Below are 14,082 nucleotides of genomic sequence, written 5' to 3' on the forward strand. Positions count from 1 at the left end.
CTACCCCCCAGCACCCTAAACCTGTGTCCTCTCGGAGCAGCCATTTCAGCCCTGGGAAAAAGCCTCTGAGAATCTACCCGATCTATACCTGTCAACACCTTATACACCTCTATCAGGTCACCTCTCAACCTGCGCCTCTCCAAGGAGAAAAGACCGAGCTCCCTCAACCTATCCTCATAAGGCATGCCACCTAATCCAGGCAACATCCTTGTAAATCTCCTCTGCACCCTTTCTATGGCTTCCACATCCTTTCTGTAATGAGGCGACCAGAACTGGGCACAGTACTCCAGGTGGGGTCTGACCAGGGTCCTATACAGCTGCATCATTATCTCCCGATTTCTCAACTCAATTCCTCTATTGATGAAGGCCAGTATTCCATACGCCTTCTTAATCACAGCCTCTACATGCGATGCTGCTTTGAGTGTCCTATGAACCCGGACCCCAAGATCTCTCTGTTCTTCCACACTGCCAAGCGTCTTACCCTTAATATTATATTAGAAACATAGAAATAGAAAAACTACAGCACAAAACAGGCCCTTCGTCCCCACAAGTTGTGCCGAACATATCCCTACCTTTTAGACCTACCTATAACCCTCCATCCTATTAAGCTCCATGTACTCATCCAGGAGTCTCTTAAAAGACCCTATTGAGTTTGCCTCCACCACCACTGACGGCAGCCGATTCCACTCACCCACCACCCTCTGTGTGAAAAACCTCCCCCTAACATTTCCCCTGTACCTACCCCCCAGCACCTTAAACCTGTGTCCCCTCGTAGCAGACATTTCTACCCTGGGAAAAAGCCTCTGAGAATCCACCCGATCTATGCCTCTCAACATCTTATACACGTCTATTAGGTCTCCTCTCATCCTACGCCTCTCCAAGGAGAAAAGACCGAGCTCCCTCAGCCTATCCTCATAAGGCATGCCACTCAATCCAGGCAACATCCTTGTAAATCGCCTCTGCACCCTTTCAATCTTTTCCACATCCTTCCTGTAATGAGGCGACCAGAACTGAGCACAGTACTCCAAGTGGGGTCTGACGAGGGTCTTATATAGCTGCATCATTATCCCCGGACTCCTAAACTCAATCCCTCGATTGATAAAGGCCAGCACACCATACGCCTTCTTAACCACCTCCTCCACCTGCGGGGCCGATTTTAGGGTCCTATGGACCCGGACCCCAAGGACAAGCCTCGCCGCTGTTTAATGCCCTCCTGTGACAGTGTACCCCTGAGACCCTGGAGGCTGCCATCCGAACTAACAACATGGACTGGGTGGACAACTACGGTGCGGGCTGCCCCACCCACCCCAATGGTCCGAGTGCACCCCAATTCGCCCCCCCCCTCCCCCAACCCCCGCTATGCGCCGCTCCCTCAGCCTCCTGCCCCACCTGCCCGTGGAGAACCTCCCCGCACGGGACAGGGATGCTTCAACCGCGGGGGTCGGGATCAGTGGATTGTTAACTCCCGCTGACAGGACCCGCAGGGACCCCGGGGAAGGAGACAACCATTCTCCACCTCCAATCCCTTCTCGGGTTGACCATCCCCTCAGAACATGCCAGTTACCTACACATCTTTGGACACTGAGGGACAATTTAGCATGGCCAATCCACCTAACCTGCACATATTTGGACACTGAGGGGCAATTTAGCATGGCCAATCCACCTAACCTGCACATCTTTGGACACTAAGGGACAATTTAGCATGGCCAATCCACCCAACCTACACATCTTTGGACACTAAGGGACAATTTAGCATGGCCAATCCACCTAACCTGCACATCTTTGGACACTAAGGGACAATTTAGCATGGCCAATCCACCTAACCTGCACATCTTTGGACACTAAGGGACAATTTAGCATGGCCAATCCACCTAACCTGCACATATTTGGACACTGAGGGGCAATTTAGCATGGCCAATCCACCTAACCTGCACATCTTTGGACACTAAAGGACAATTTAGCATGGCCAATCCACCTAACCTGCACATCTTTGGACACTAAAGGACAATTTAGCATGGCCAATCCACCTAACCTGCACATCTTTGGACACTAAGGGACAATTTAGCATGGCCAATCCACCTAACCGACACATCTTTGGACACTAAGGGGCAATTTAGCATGGCCAATCCACCTAACCTACACATCTTTGGACACTGAGGGGCAATTTAGCATGGCCAATCCACCTAACCCACACATCTTTGGACACGAAGGGACAATTTAGCATGGCCAACCCACCTAACCTGCACATATTTGGACACTGAGGGGCAATTTAGCATGGCCAATCCTCCTAACCTACACATCTTTGGACACGAAGGGGAAATTTAGCATGGCCAATCCACCTAACCTACACATCTTTGGACACTGAGGGGCATTTCAGCATGACCAATCCAACTAACCTCCACATCTTTGGACACTGAGGGGAAATTTAGCATGGCCAATCCAACTAACCTCCACATCTTTGGACACTAAGGGGAAATTTAGCATGGCCAATCCAACTAACCTACACATCTTTGCACACTGAGGGGCATTTTAGCATGACCAATACAACTAACCTCCACATCTTTGGACACTGAGGGGAAATTTAGCATGACCAATCCAACTAACCTCCACATCTTTGGACACTAAGGGGAAATTTAGCATGGCCAATCCAACTAACCTACACATCTTTGCACACTGAGGGGCATTTTAGCATGACCAATCCAACTAACCTCCACATCTTTGGACACTGAGGGGCAATTTAGCATGGCCAATCCACCTAACCTACACATCTTTGGACTCTAAGGGACAATTTAGCATGGCCAATCCACCTAACCTACACATCTTTGGACACTAAGGGACAATTTAGCATAGCCAATCCACCTAACCTACACATCTTTGTACACGAAGGGACAATTTAGCATGGCCAATCCACCTAATCTGCACATATTTGGACACTAAGGGGAAATTTAGCATGGCCAATCCAACTAACCTACACATCTTTGCACACTGAGGGGCAATTTAGCATGACCAATCCAACTAACCTCCACATGTTTGGACACTGAGGGGCAATTTAGCATGGCCAATCCACCTAACCTACACATCTTTGGACACTAAGGGACAATTTAGCATAGCCAATCCACCTAACCTACACATCTTTGGACACGAAGGGACAATTTAGCATGGCCAATCCACCAAACCTGCGCATATTTGGACACTAAGGGGCAATTTAGCATGGCCAATCCACACAACCTACACATCTTTGGACACTAAGGGACAATTTAGCATGGCCAATTCACCTAACCTGCACATCTTTGAACACTAAGGGACAATTTAGCACAGCCAATCCACCTAACCTGCACATCTTTGGACACTAAGGGACAATTTAGCATGGCCAATCCACCTAACACGCACATCTTTGGACACGAAGGGACAATTTAGCACGGCCAATCCACCGAACCTACACATCTTTGGGCACTAAGGGACAATTTAGCATGGCCAATCCACCTAACCTGCACATCTTTGGACACTAAGGTACAATTTAGCATGGCCAATCCACCTAACCTACACATCTTTGGACACTGAGGGACAATTTAGCATGGCCAATCCACCTAACCTGCACATATTTGGACACTGAGGGGCAATTTAGCATGGCCAATCCTCCTAACCTACACATCTTTGGACACTAAAGGACAATTTAGCATGGCCAATCCACCTAACCTGCACATCTTTGGACACTAAGGGACAATTTAGCATGGCCAATCCACCTAACCGACACATCTTTGGACACTAAGGGGCAATTTAGCATGGCCAATCCACCTAACCTACACATCTTTGGACACTGAGGGGCAATTTAGCATGGCCAATCCACCTAACCCACACATCTTTGGACACGAAGGGACAATTTAGCATGGCCAACCCACCTAACCTGCACATATTTGGACACTGAGGGGCAATTTAGCATGGCCAATCCTCCTAACCTACACATCTTTGGACACTAAGGGGAAATTTAGCATGGCCAATCCAACTAACCTACACATCTTTGCACACTGAGGGGCATTTTAGCATGACCAATCCAACTAACCTCCACATCTTTGGACACTGAGGGGCAATTTAGCATGGCCAATCCACCTAACCTACACATCTTTGGACTCTAAGGGACAATTTAGCATGGCCAATCCACCTAACCTACACATCTTTGGACACTAAGGGACAATTTAGCATAGCCAATCCACCTAACCTACACATCTTTGGACACGAAGGGACAATTTAGCATGGCCAATCCACCTAACCTGCACATATTTGGACACTAAGGGGAAATTTAGCATGGCCAATCCAACTAACCTACACATCTTTGCACACTGAGGGGCAATTTAGCATGACCAATCCAACTAACCTCCACATCTTTGGACACTGAGGGGCAATTTAGCATGGCCAATCCACCTAACCTACACATCTTTGGACACTAAGGGACAATTTAGCATAGCCAATCCACCTAACGTACACATCTTTGGACACGAAGGGACAATTAAGCATGGCCAATCCACCAAACCTGCGCATATTTGGACACTAAGGGGCAATTTAGCATGGCCAATCCACACAACCTACACATCTTTGGACACTAAGGGACAATTTAGCATGGCCAATTCACCTAACCTGCACATCTTTGAACACTAAGGGACAATTTAGCACGGCCAATCCACCTAACCTGCACATCTTTGGACACTAAGGGACAATTTAGCATGGCCAATCCACCTAACACGCACATCTTTGGACACGAAGGGACAATTTAGCACGGCCAATCCACCTAACCTACACATCTTTGGGCACTAAGGGACAATTTAGCATGGCCAATCCACCTAACCTGCACATCTTTGGACACTAAGGTACAATTTAGCATGGCCAATCCACCTAACCTACACATCTTTGGACACTAAGGGACAATTTAGCATGGCCAATCCACCTAACCTGCACATCTTTGGACACTAAGGTACAATTTAGCACGGCCAATCCACCTAAACTACACATCTTTGGACACTAAGGGCCAATTAGCATGGCCAATCCACCTAACCTGCACATCTCTGGACACTAAGGGACAATTTAGCATGGCCAATCCACCTAACCTACACATCTTTGGACACGATGGGACAATTTAGCATGGCCAATCCACCTAACCTGCACATATTTGGACACTAAGGGGAAATTTAGCATGGCCAATCCAACTAACCTACACATCTTTGCACACTGAGGGGCAATTTAGCATGGCCAATCCAACTAACCTCCACATCTTTGGACACTGAGGGGCAATTTAGCATGGCCAATCCACCTAACCTACACACCTTTGGACTCTAAGGGACAATTTAGCATGGCCAATCCACCTAACCTACACATCTTTGGACACGAAGGGACAATTTAGCACGGCCAATCCACCTAACCTACACATCTTTGGGCACTAAGGGACAATTTAGCATGGCCAATCCACCTAACCTGCACATCTTTGGGCACTAAGGTACAATTTAGCATGGCCAATCCACCTAACCTACACATCTTTGGACACTAAGGGACAATTTAGCATGGCTAATCCACCAACCTGCACATCTTTGGACACTAAGGTACAATTTAGCACGGCCAATCCACCTAAACTACACATCTTTGGACACTAAGGGGCAATTTAGCATGGCCAATCCACCTAACCTGCACATATTTGGACACAAAGGGACAATTTAGCATGGCCAATCCACCTAACCTACACATCTTTGGACACGAAGGGACAATTTAGCATGGCCAATCCACCTAACCTGCACATATTTGGACACTAAGGGGAAATTTCGCATGGCCAATCCAACTAACCTACACATCTTTGCACACTGAGGGGCAATTTAGCATGACCAATCCAACTAACCTCCACATCTTTGGACACTGAGGGGCAATTTAGCATGGGCAATCCACCTAACCTACACATCTTTGGACTCTAAGGGACAATTTAGCATGGCCAATCCACCTAACCTACACATCTTTGGACACGAAGGGACAATTTAGCATGGCCAATCCACCAAACCTGCGCATATTTGGACACTAAGGGGCAATTTAGCATGGCCAATCCACACAACCTACACATCTTTGGACACTAAGGTACAATTTAGCATGGCCAATCCACCTAACCTACACATCTTTGGACACTAAGGTACAATTTAGCACGGCCAATCCACCTAAACTACACATCTTGGGACACTAAGGGGCAATTTAGCATGGCCAATCCACCTAACCTGCACATCTTTGGACACTAAGGGGCAATTTAGCATGGCCAATCCACCTAACCTACACATCTTTGGACACTAAGGGACAATTTAGCACGGCCAATCCACCTCACCTGCACATCTTTGGACACTAAGGTACAATTTAGCATGGCCAATCCACCTAACCTGCACATCTTTGGACACTAAGGGGCAATTTAGCATGGCCAATCCACCTAACCTGCACATCTTTGGACACTAAGGGACAATTTAGCACGGCCAATCCACCTAACCTGCACATCTTTGGACACTAAGGTACAATTTAGCATGGCCAATCCACCTAACCTGCACATCTTTGGACACTAAGGGACAATTTAGCATGGCCAATCCACCTAACCTGCACATCTTTGGACACTAAGGGACAATTTAGCATGGCCAATCCACCTAACCTGCACATCTTTGGACACTAAGGGGCAATTTAGCATGGCCAATCCACCTAACCTGCACATCTTTGGACACTAAGGGGCAATTTAGCATGGCCAATCCACCTTACCTACACATCTTTGGACACTAAGGGACAATTTAGCATGGCTAATCCACCAACCTGCACATCTTTGGACACTAAGGTACAATTTAGCACGGCCAATCCACCTAAACTACACATCTTTGGACACTAAGGGGCAATTTAGCATGGCCAATCCACCTAACCTGCACATATTTGGACACTAAGGGACAATTTAGCATGGCCAATCCACCTAACCTACACATCTTTGGACACGAAGGGACAATTTAGCATGGCCAATCCACCTAACCTGCACATATTTGGACACTAAGGGGAAATTTAGCATGGCCAATCCAACTAACCTACACATCTTTGCACACTGAGGGGCAATTTAGCATGACCAATCCAACTAACCTCCACATCTTTGGACTCTAAGGGACAATTTAGCATGGCCAATCCACCTAACCTACACATCTTTGGACACGAAGGGACAATTTAGCATGGCCAATCCACCAAACCTGCGCATATTTGGACACTAAGGGACAATTTAGCACGGCCAATCCACACAACCTACACATCTTTGGACACTAAGGGACAATTTAGCACGGCCAATCCACCTAACCTGCACATCTTTGGACACTAAGGGGCAATTTAGCATGGCCAATCCACCTAACCTACACATCTTTGGACACTAAGGGGCAATTTAGCACGGCCAATCCACGTACCGTTTGTCGATGCAACTGAACACGCGGCGGCCAGTCACTGGTTGATTTCTCTGCCCCGCCTCCCCCACACACGGTGCAATGGCCTCCCTCGGGGCCTTGAGGCGGGGGGGGGGGGGCACGCGGGGAAGGCAGTGACGGAATCTTTCACATTTATCGGGGGGGGGGGCAGGTGGAGAGGGAGGGTAGGAGGGAGATTCCCAAAACCTGGGTACCTTTGTGAGGAGGGGGGGGCGTGGGGAGACAAGGAAACGCGATCGGGATGTGTCGTGATGGAGGTTGCTAACCGGGGGATCTGGCTCCCTCTCCCTCTGTCTCCAGAGCAAAACTCAGTGGATAGATACTTCACTCGTATTGTGAAGGGTTTCAACTGGGCGGACAGCATTCTGGACACCCTGAACAACGAGTGAGGCCGATTCTGGACCACCCCAGCACCAACATCTATTCAATAATGACCCTCCCGGAAAGTGACTCCGCTAGGAGAGAAGCCCATCGCAATCTGATACCAGAATCCACAAATACTGCCAAGGCTTCCTTGATTTAAAAAAAAAAATTTTTTCCAAAGACAACTGTCAGATTTATTGCATCGTTAAGTCACTGACCAATCGGGGGAAAGGACAGTGTATCTAACGCACTGTGACACCCGGTCCCAGAGGGGGAAAGGACAGTGTATCTAACGCACTGTGACACCCGGTCCCAGAGGGGGAAAGGACAGTGTATCTAACGCACTGTGACACCCGGTCCCAGAGGGGGAAAGGACAGTGTATCTAACGCACTGTGACACCCGGTCCCAGAGGGGGAAAGGACAGTGTATCTAACGCACTGTGACACCCGGTCCCAGAGGGGGAAAGGACAGTGTATCTAACGCACTGTGACACCCGGTCCCAGAGGGGGAAAGGACAGTGTGTCTAACGCACTGTGACACCCGGTCCCAGAGGGGGAAAGGACAGTGTATCTAACGCTCCGTGACACCCGGTCCCAGAGGGGGAAAGGACAGTGTATCTAAGGCACTGTGACACCCGGTCTCAGAGGGGGAAAGGACAGTGTATCTAACGCACTGTGACACCCGGTCCCAGAGGGGGAAAGGACAGTGTATCTAATGCACTGTGACACTCAGTCCCAGAGGGGGAAAGGACAGTGTATCTAACGCACTGTGACACCCGGTCCCAGAGGGGGAAAGGACAGTGTATCTAACGCACTGTGACACCCGGTCCCAGAGGGGGAAAGGACAGTGTATCTAACGCACTGTGACACCCGGTCCCAGAGGGGGAAAGGACAGTGTATCTAACGCACTGTGACACCCGGTCCCAGAGGGGGAAAGGACAGTGTATCTAACGCACTGTGACACCCGGTCCCAGAGGGGGAAAGGACAGTGTATCTAACGCACTGTGACACCCGGTCCCAGAGGGGGAAAGGACAGTGTATCTAACGCACTGTGACACCCGGTCTCAGAGGGGGAAAGGACAGTGTATCTAACGCACTGTGACACTCGGTCCCAGAGGGGGAAAGGACAGTGTATCTAACGCACTGTGACACTCGGTCCCAGAGGGGGAAAGGACAGTGTATCTAACGCACTGTGACACCCGGTCCCAGAGGGGGAAAGGACAGTGTATCTAACGCACTGTGACACCCGGTCCCAGAGGGGGAAAGGACAGTGTATCTAACGCACTGTGACACCCGGTCCCAGAGGGGGAAAGGACAGTGTATCTAACGCACTGTGACACCCGGTCCCAGAGGGGGAAAGGACAGTGTATCTAACGCACTGTGACACCCGGTCCCAGAGGGGAAAAGGACAGTGTATCTAACGCACTGTGACATTCGGTCCCAGAGGGGGAAAGGACAGTGTATCTAACGCACTGTGACACTCGGTCCCAGAGGGGGAAAGGACAGTGTATCTAACGCACTGTGACACCTGGTCCCAGAGGGGGAAAGGACAGTGTATCTAACGCACTGTGACACTCGGTCCCAGAGGGGGAAAGGACAGTGTATCTAACGCACTGTGACACCCGGTCCCAGAAGGGGAAAGGACAGTGTATCTAACGCACTGTGACACCCGGTCCCAGAGGGGGAAAGGACAGTGTATCTAACGCACTGTGACACCCGGTCCCAGAGGGGGAAAGGACAGTGTATCTAACGCTCTGTGACACCCGGTCCCAGAGGGGGAAAGGACAGTGTATCTAACGCACTGTGACACCCAGTCCCAGAGGGGGAAAGGACAGTGTATCTAACGCACTGTGACACCCAGTCCCAGAGGGGGAAAGGACAGTGTATCTAACGCACTGTGACACCCAGTCCCAGAGGGGGAAAGGACAGTGTATCTAACGCACTGTGACACCCGGTCCCAGAGGGGGAAAGGACAGTGTATCTAACGCACTGTGACACCCGGTCCCAGAGGGGGAAAGGACAGTGTATCTAACGCACTGTGACACCCGGTCCCAGAGGGCGAAAGGACAGTGTATCTAACGCACTGTGACACCCGGTCCCAGAGGGGGAAAGGACAGAGTATCTAACGCACTGTGACACCCGGTCCCAGAGGGGGAAAGGACAGTGTATCTAACGCAATGTGACACCCGGTCCCAGAGGGCGAAAGGACAGTGTATCTAACGCACTGGGACACCCGGTCCCAGAGGGGGAAAGGACAGTGTATCTAACGCACTGTGACACCCGGTCCCAGAGGGGGAAAGGACAGTGTATCTAATGCACTGTGACACCCGGTCCCAGAGGGGGAAAGGACAGTGTATCTAACGCACTGTGACACCCGGTCCCAGAGGGGGAAAGGACAGTGTATCTAACGCACTGTGACACCCGGTCCCAGAGGGGGAAAGGACAGTGTATCTAACGCACTGTGACACCCGGTCCCAGAGTGGGGAAAGGACAGTGTATCTAACGCACTGGGACACCCGGTCCCAGAGGGGGAAAGGACAGTGTATCTAACGCACTGTGACACCCGGACCCAGAGGGGGAAAGGACAGTGTATCTAACGCACTGTGACGCCCGGTCCCAGAGGGGGAAAGGACAGTGTATCTAACGCACTGTGACACCCGGTCCCAGAGGGGGAAAGGACAGTGTATCTAACGCACTGTGACACCCGGTCCCAGAGGGGGAAAGGACAGTGTATCTAACGCACTGTGACACCCGGTCCCAGAGGGGGAAAGGACAGTGTATCTAACGCACTGTGACACCCGGTCCCAGAGGGGGAAAGGACAGTGTATCTAACGCACTGTGACACCCGGTCCCAGAGGGGGAAAGGACAGTGTATCTAACGCACTGTGACACCCGGTCCCAGAGGGGGAAAGGACAGTGTATCTAATGCTCCGTGACACCCGGTCCCAGAGGGGGAAAGGACAGTGTATCTAAGGCACTGTGACACCCGGTCTCAGAGGGGGAAAGGACAGTGTATCTAACGCACTGTGACACCCGGTCCCAGAGGGGGAAAGGACAGTGTATCTAACGCACTGTGACACTCAGTCCCAGAGGGGGAAAGGACAGTGTATCTAACGCACTGTGACACCCGGTCCCAGAGGGGGAAAGGACAGTGTATCTAACGCACTGTGACACCCGGTCCCAGAGGGGGAAAGGACAGTGTATCTAACGCACTGTGACACCCGGTCCCAGAGGGGGAAAGGACAGTGTATCTAACGCACTGTGACACCCGGTCCCAGAGGGGGAAAGGACAGTGTATCTAACGCACTGTGACACCCGGTCCCAGAGGGGGAAAGGACAGTGTATCTAACGCACTGTGACACCCGGTCCCAGAGGGGGAAAGGACAGTGTATCTAACGCACTGTGACACCCGGTCTCAGAGGGGGAAAGGACAGTGTATCTAACGCACTGTGACACTCGGTCCCAGAGGGGGAAAGGACAGTGTATCTAACGCACTGTGACACTCGGTCCCAGAGGGGGAAAGGACAGTGTATCTAACGCACTGTGACACCCAGTCCCAGAGGGGGAAAGGACAGTGTATCTAACGCACTGTGACACCCGGTCCCAGAGGGGGAAAGGACAGTGTATCTAACGCACTGTGACACCCGGTCCCAGAGGGGGAAAGGACAGTGTATCTAACGCACTGTGACACCCGGTCCCAGAGGGGGAAAGGACAGTGTATCTAACGCACTGTGACACCCGGTCCCAGAGGGGGAAAGGACAGTGTATCTAACGCACTGTGACATTCGGTCCCAGAGGGGGAAAGGACAGTGTATCTAACGCACTGTGACACTCGGTCCCAGAGGGGGAAAGGACAGTGTATCTAACGCACTGTGACACCTGGTCCCAGAGGGGGAAAGGACAGTGTATCTAACGCACTGTGACACTCGGTCCCAGAGGGGGAAAGGACAGTGTATCTAACGCACTGTGACACCCGGTCCCAGAAGGGGAAAGGACAGTGTATCTAACGCACTGTGACACCCGGTCCCAGAGGGGGAAAGGACAGTGTATCTAACGCACTGTGACACCCGGTCCCAGAGGGGGAAAGGACAGTGTATCTAACGCTCTGTGACACCCGGTCCCAGAGGGGGAAAGGACAGTGTATCTAACGCACTGTGACACCCAGTCCCAGAGGGGGAAAGGACAGTGTATCTAACGCACTGTGACACCCAGTCCCAGAGGGGGAAAGGACAGTGTATCTAACGCACTGTGACACCCAGTCCCAGAGGGGGAAAGGACAGTGTATCTAACGCACTGTGACACCCGGTCCCAGAGGGGGAAAGGACAGTGTATCTAACGCACTGTGACACCCGGTCCCAGAGGGGGAAAGGACAGTGTATCTAACGCACTGTGACACCCGGTCCCAGAGGGCGAAAGGACAGTGTATCTAACGCACTGTGACACCCGGTCCCAGAGGGGGAAAGGACAGAGTATCTAACACACTGTGACACCCGGTCCCAGAGGGGGAAAGGACAGTGTATCTAACGCAATGTGACACCCGGTCCCAGAGGGCGAAAGGACAGTGTATCTAACGCACTGGGACACCCGGTCCCAGAGGGGGAAAGGACAGTGTATCTAACGCACTGTGACACCCGGTCCCAGAGGGGGAAAGGACAGTGTATCTAATGCACTGTGACACCCGGTCCCAGAGGGGGAAAGGACAGTGTATCTAACGCACTGTGACACCCGGTCCCAGAGGGGGAAAGGACAGTGTATCTAACGCACTGTGACACCCGGTCCCAGAGGGGGAAAGGACAGTGTATCTAACGCACTGTGACACCCGGTCCCAGAGTGGGGAAAGGACAGTGTATCTAACGCACTGGGACACCCGGTCCCAGAGGGGGAAAGGACAGTGTATCTAACGTACTGTGACACCCGGACCCAGAGGGGGAAAGGACAGTGTATCTAACGCACTGTGACGCCCGGTCCCAGAGGGGGAAAGGACAGTGTATCTAACGCACTGTGACACCCGGTCCCAGAGGGGGAAAGGACAGTGTATCTAACGCACTGTGACACCCGGTCCCAGAGGGGGAAAGGACAGTGTATCTAACGCACTGTGACACCCGGTCCCAGAGGGGGAAAGGACAGTGTATCTAACGCACTGTGACACCCGGTCCCAGAGGGGGAAAGGACAGTGTATCTAACGCACTGTGACACCCGGTCCCAGAGGGGGAAAGGACAGTGTATCTAACGCACTGTGACACCCGGTCCCAGAGGGGGAATGGACAGTGTATCTAACGCACTGTGACACCTGGTCCCAGAGGGGGAAAGGACAGTGTATCTAACGCACTGTGACACCCGGTCCCAGAGGGGGAAAGGACAGTGTATCTAACGCACTGTGACACCCGGTCGCAGAGGGGGAAAGGACAGTGTATCTAACGCACTGTGACACCCGGTCACTGAAGGGGAAAGGACAGTGTATCTAACGCAGTGTGACACCCGGTCCCAGAGGGGGAAAGGACAGTGTATCTAACGCACTGTGACACCCGGTCCCAGAGGGGGAAAGGACAGTGTATCTAACGCACTGTGACACCCGGTCCCAGAGGGGGAAAGGACAGTGTATCTAACGCACTGTGACACCCGGTCCCAGAGGGGGAATGGACAGTGTATCTAACGCACTGAGCCACCCGGTCCCAGAGGGGGAAAGGACAGTGTATCTAACGCACTGTGACACCCGGTCCCAGTGGGGGAAAGGAAAGTGTATCTAACGCACTGTGACACCCGGTCCCAGAGGGGGAAAGGACAGTGTATCTAACGCACTGTGACACCCGGTCCCAGAGGGGGAAAGGACAGTGTATCTAACGCACTGTGACATCCGGTCCCAGAGGGGGAAAGGACAGTGTATCTAACGCACTGTGACACCCGGTCCCAGAGGGGGAAAGGACAGTGTATCTAACGCACTGTGACACCCGGTCCCAGAGGGGGAAAGGACAGTGTATCTAACACACTGTGACACCCAGTCCCAGAGGGGGAAAGGACAGTGTATCTAACGCACTGTGACACCCGGTCCCAGAGGGGGAAAGGACGGTGTATCTAACGCACTGTGACACCCGGTCCCAGAGGGGGAAAGGACAGTGTATCTAACGCACTGTGACACCCGGTCCCAGAGGGGGAAAGGACAGTGTATCTAACGCACTGTGACACCCAGTCCCAGAGGGGGAAAGGACAGTTTATCTAACGCACTGTGACACCCAGTCCCAGAGGGGGAAAGGACAGTGTATCTAAC

Source organism: Mustelus asterias, unplaced genomic scaffold, assembly GCF_964213995.1.
Source record: "Mustelus asterias unplaced genomic scaffold, sMusAst1.hap1.1 HAP1_SCAFFOLD_676, whole genome shotgun sequence".
In the NCBI taxonomy this organism is placed as follows: domain Eukaryota; kingdom Metazoa; phylum Chordata; class Chondrichthyes; order Carcharhiniformes; family Triakidae; genus Mustelus; species Mustelus asterias.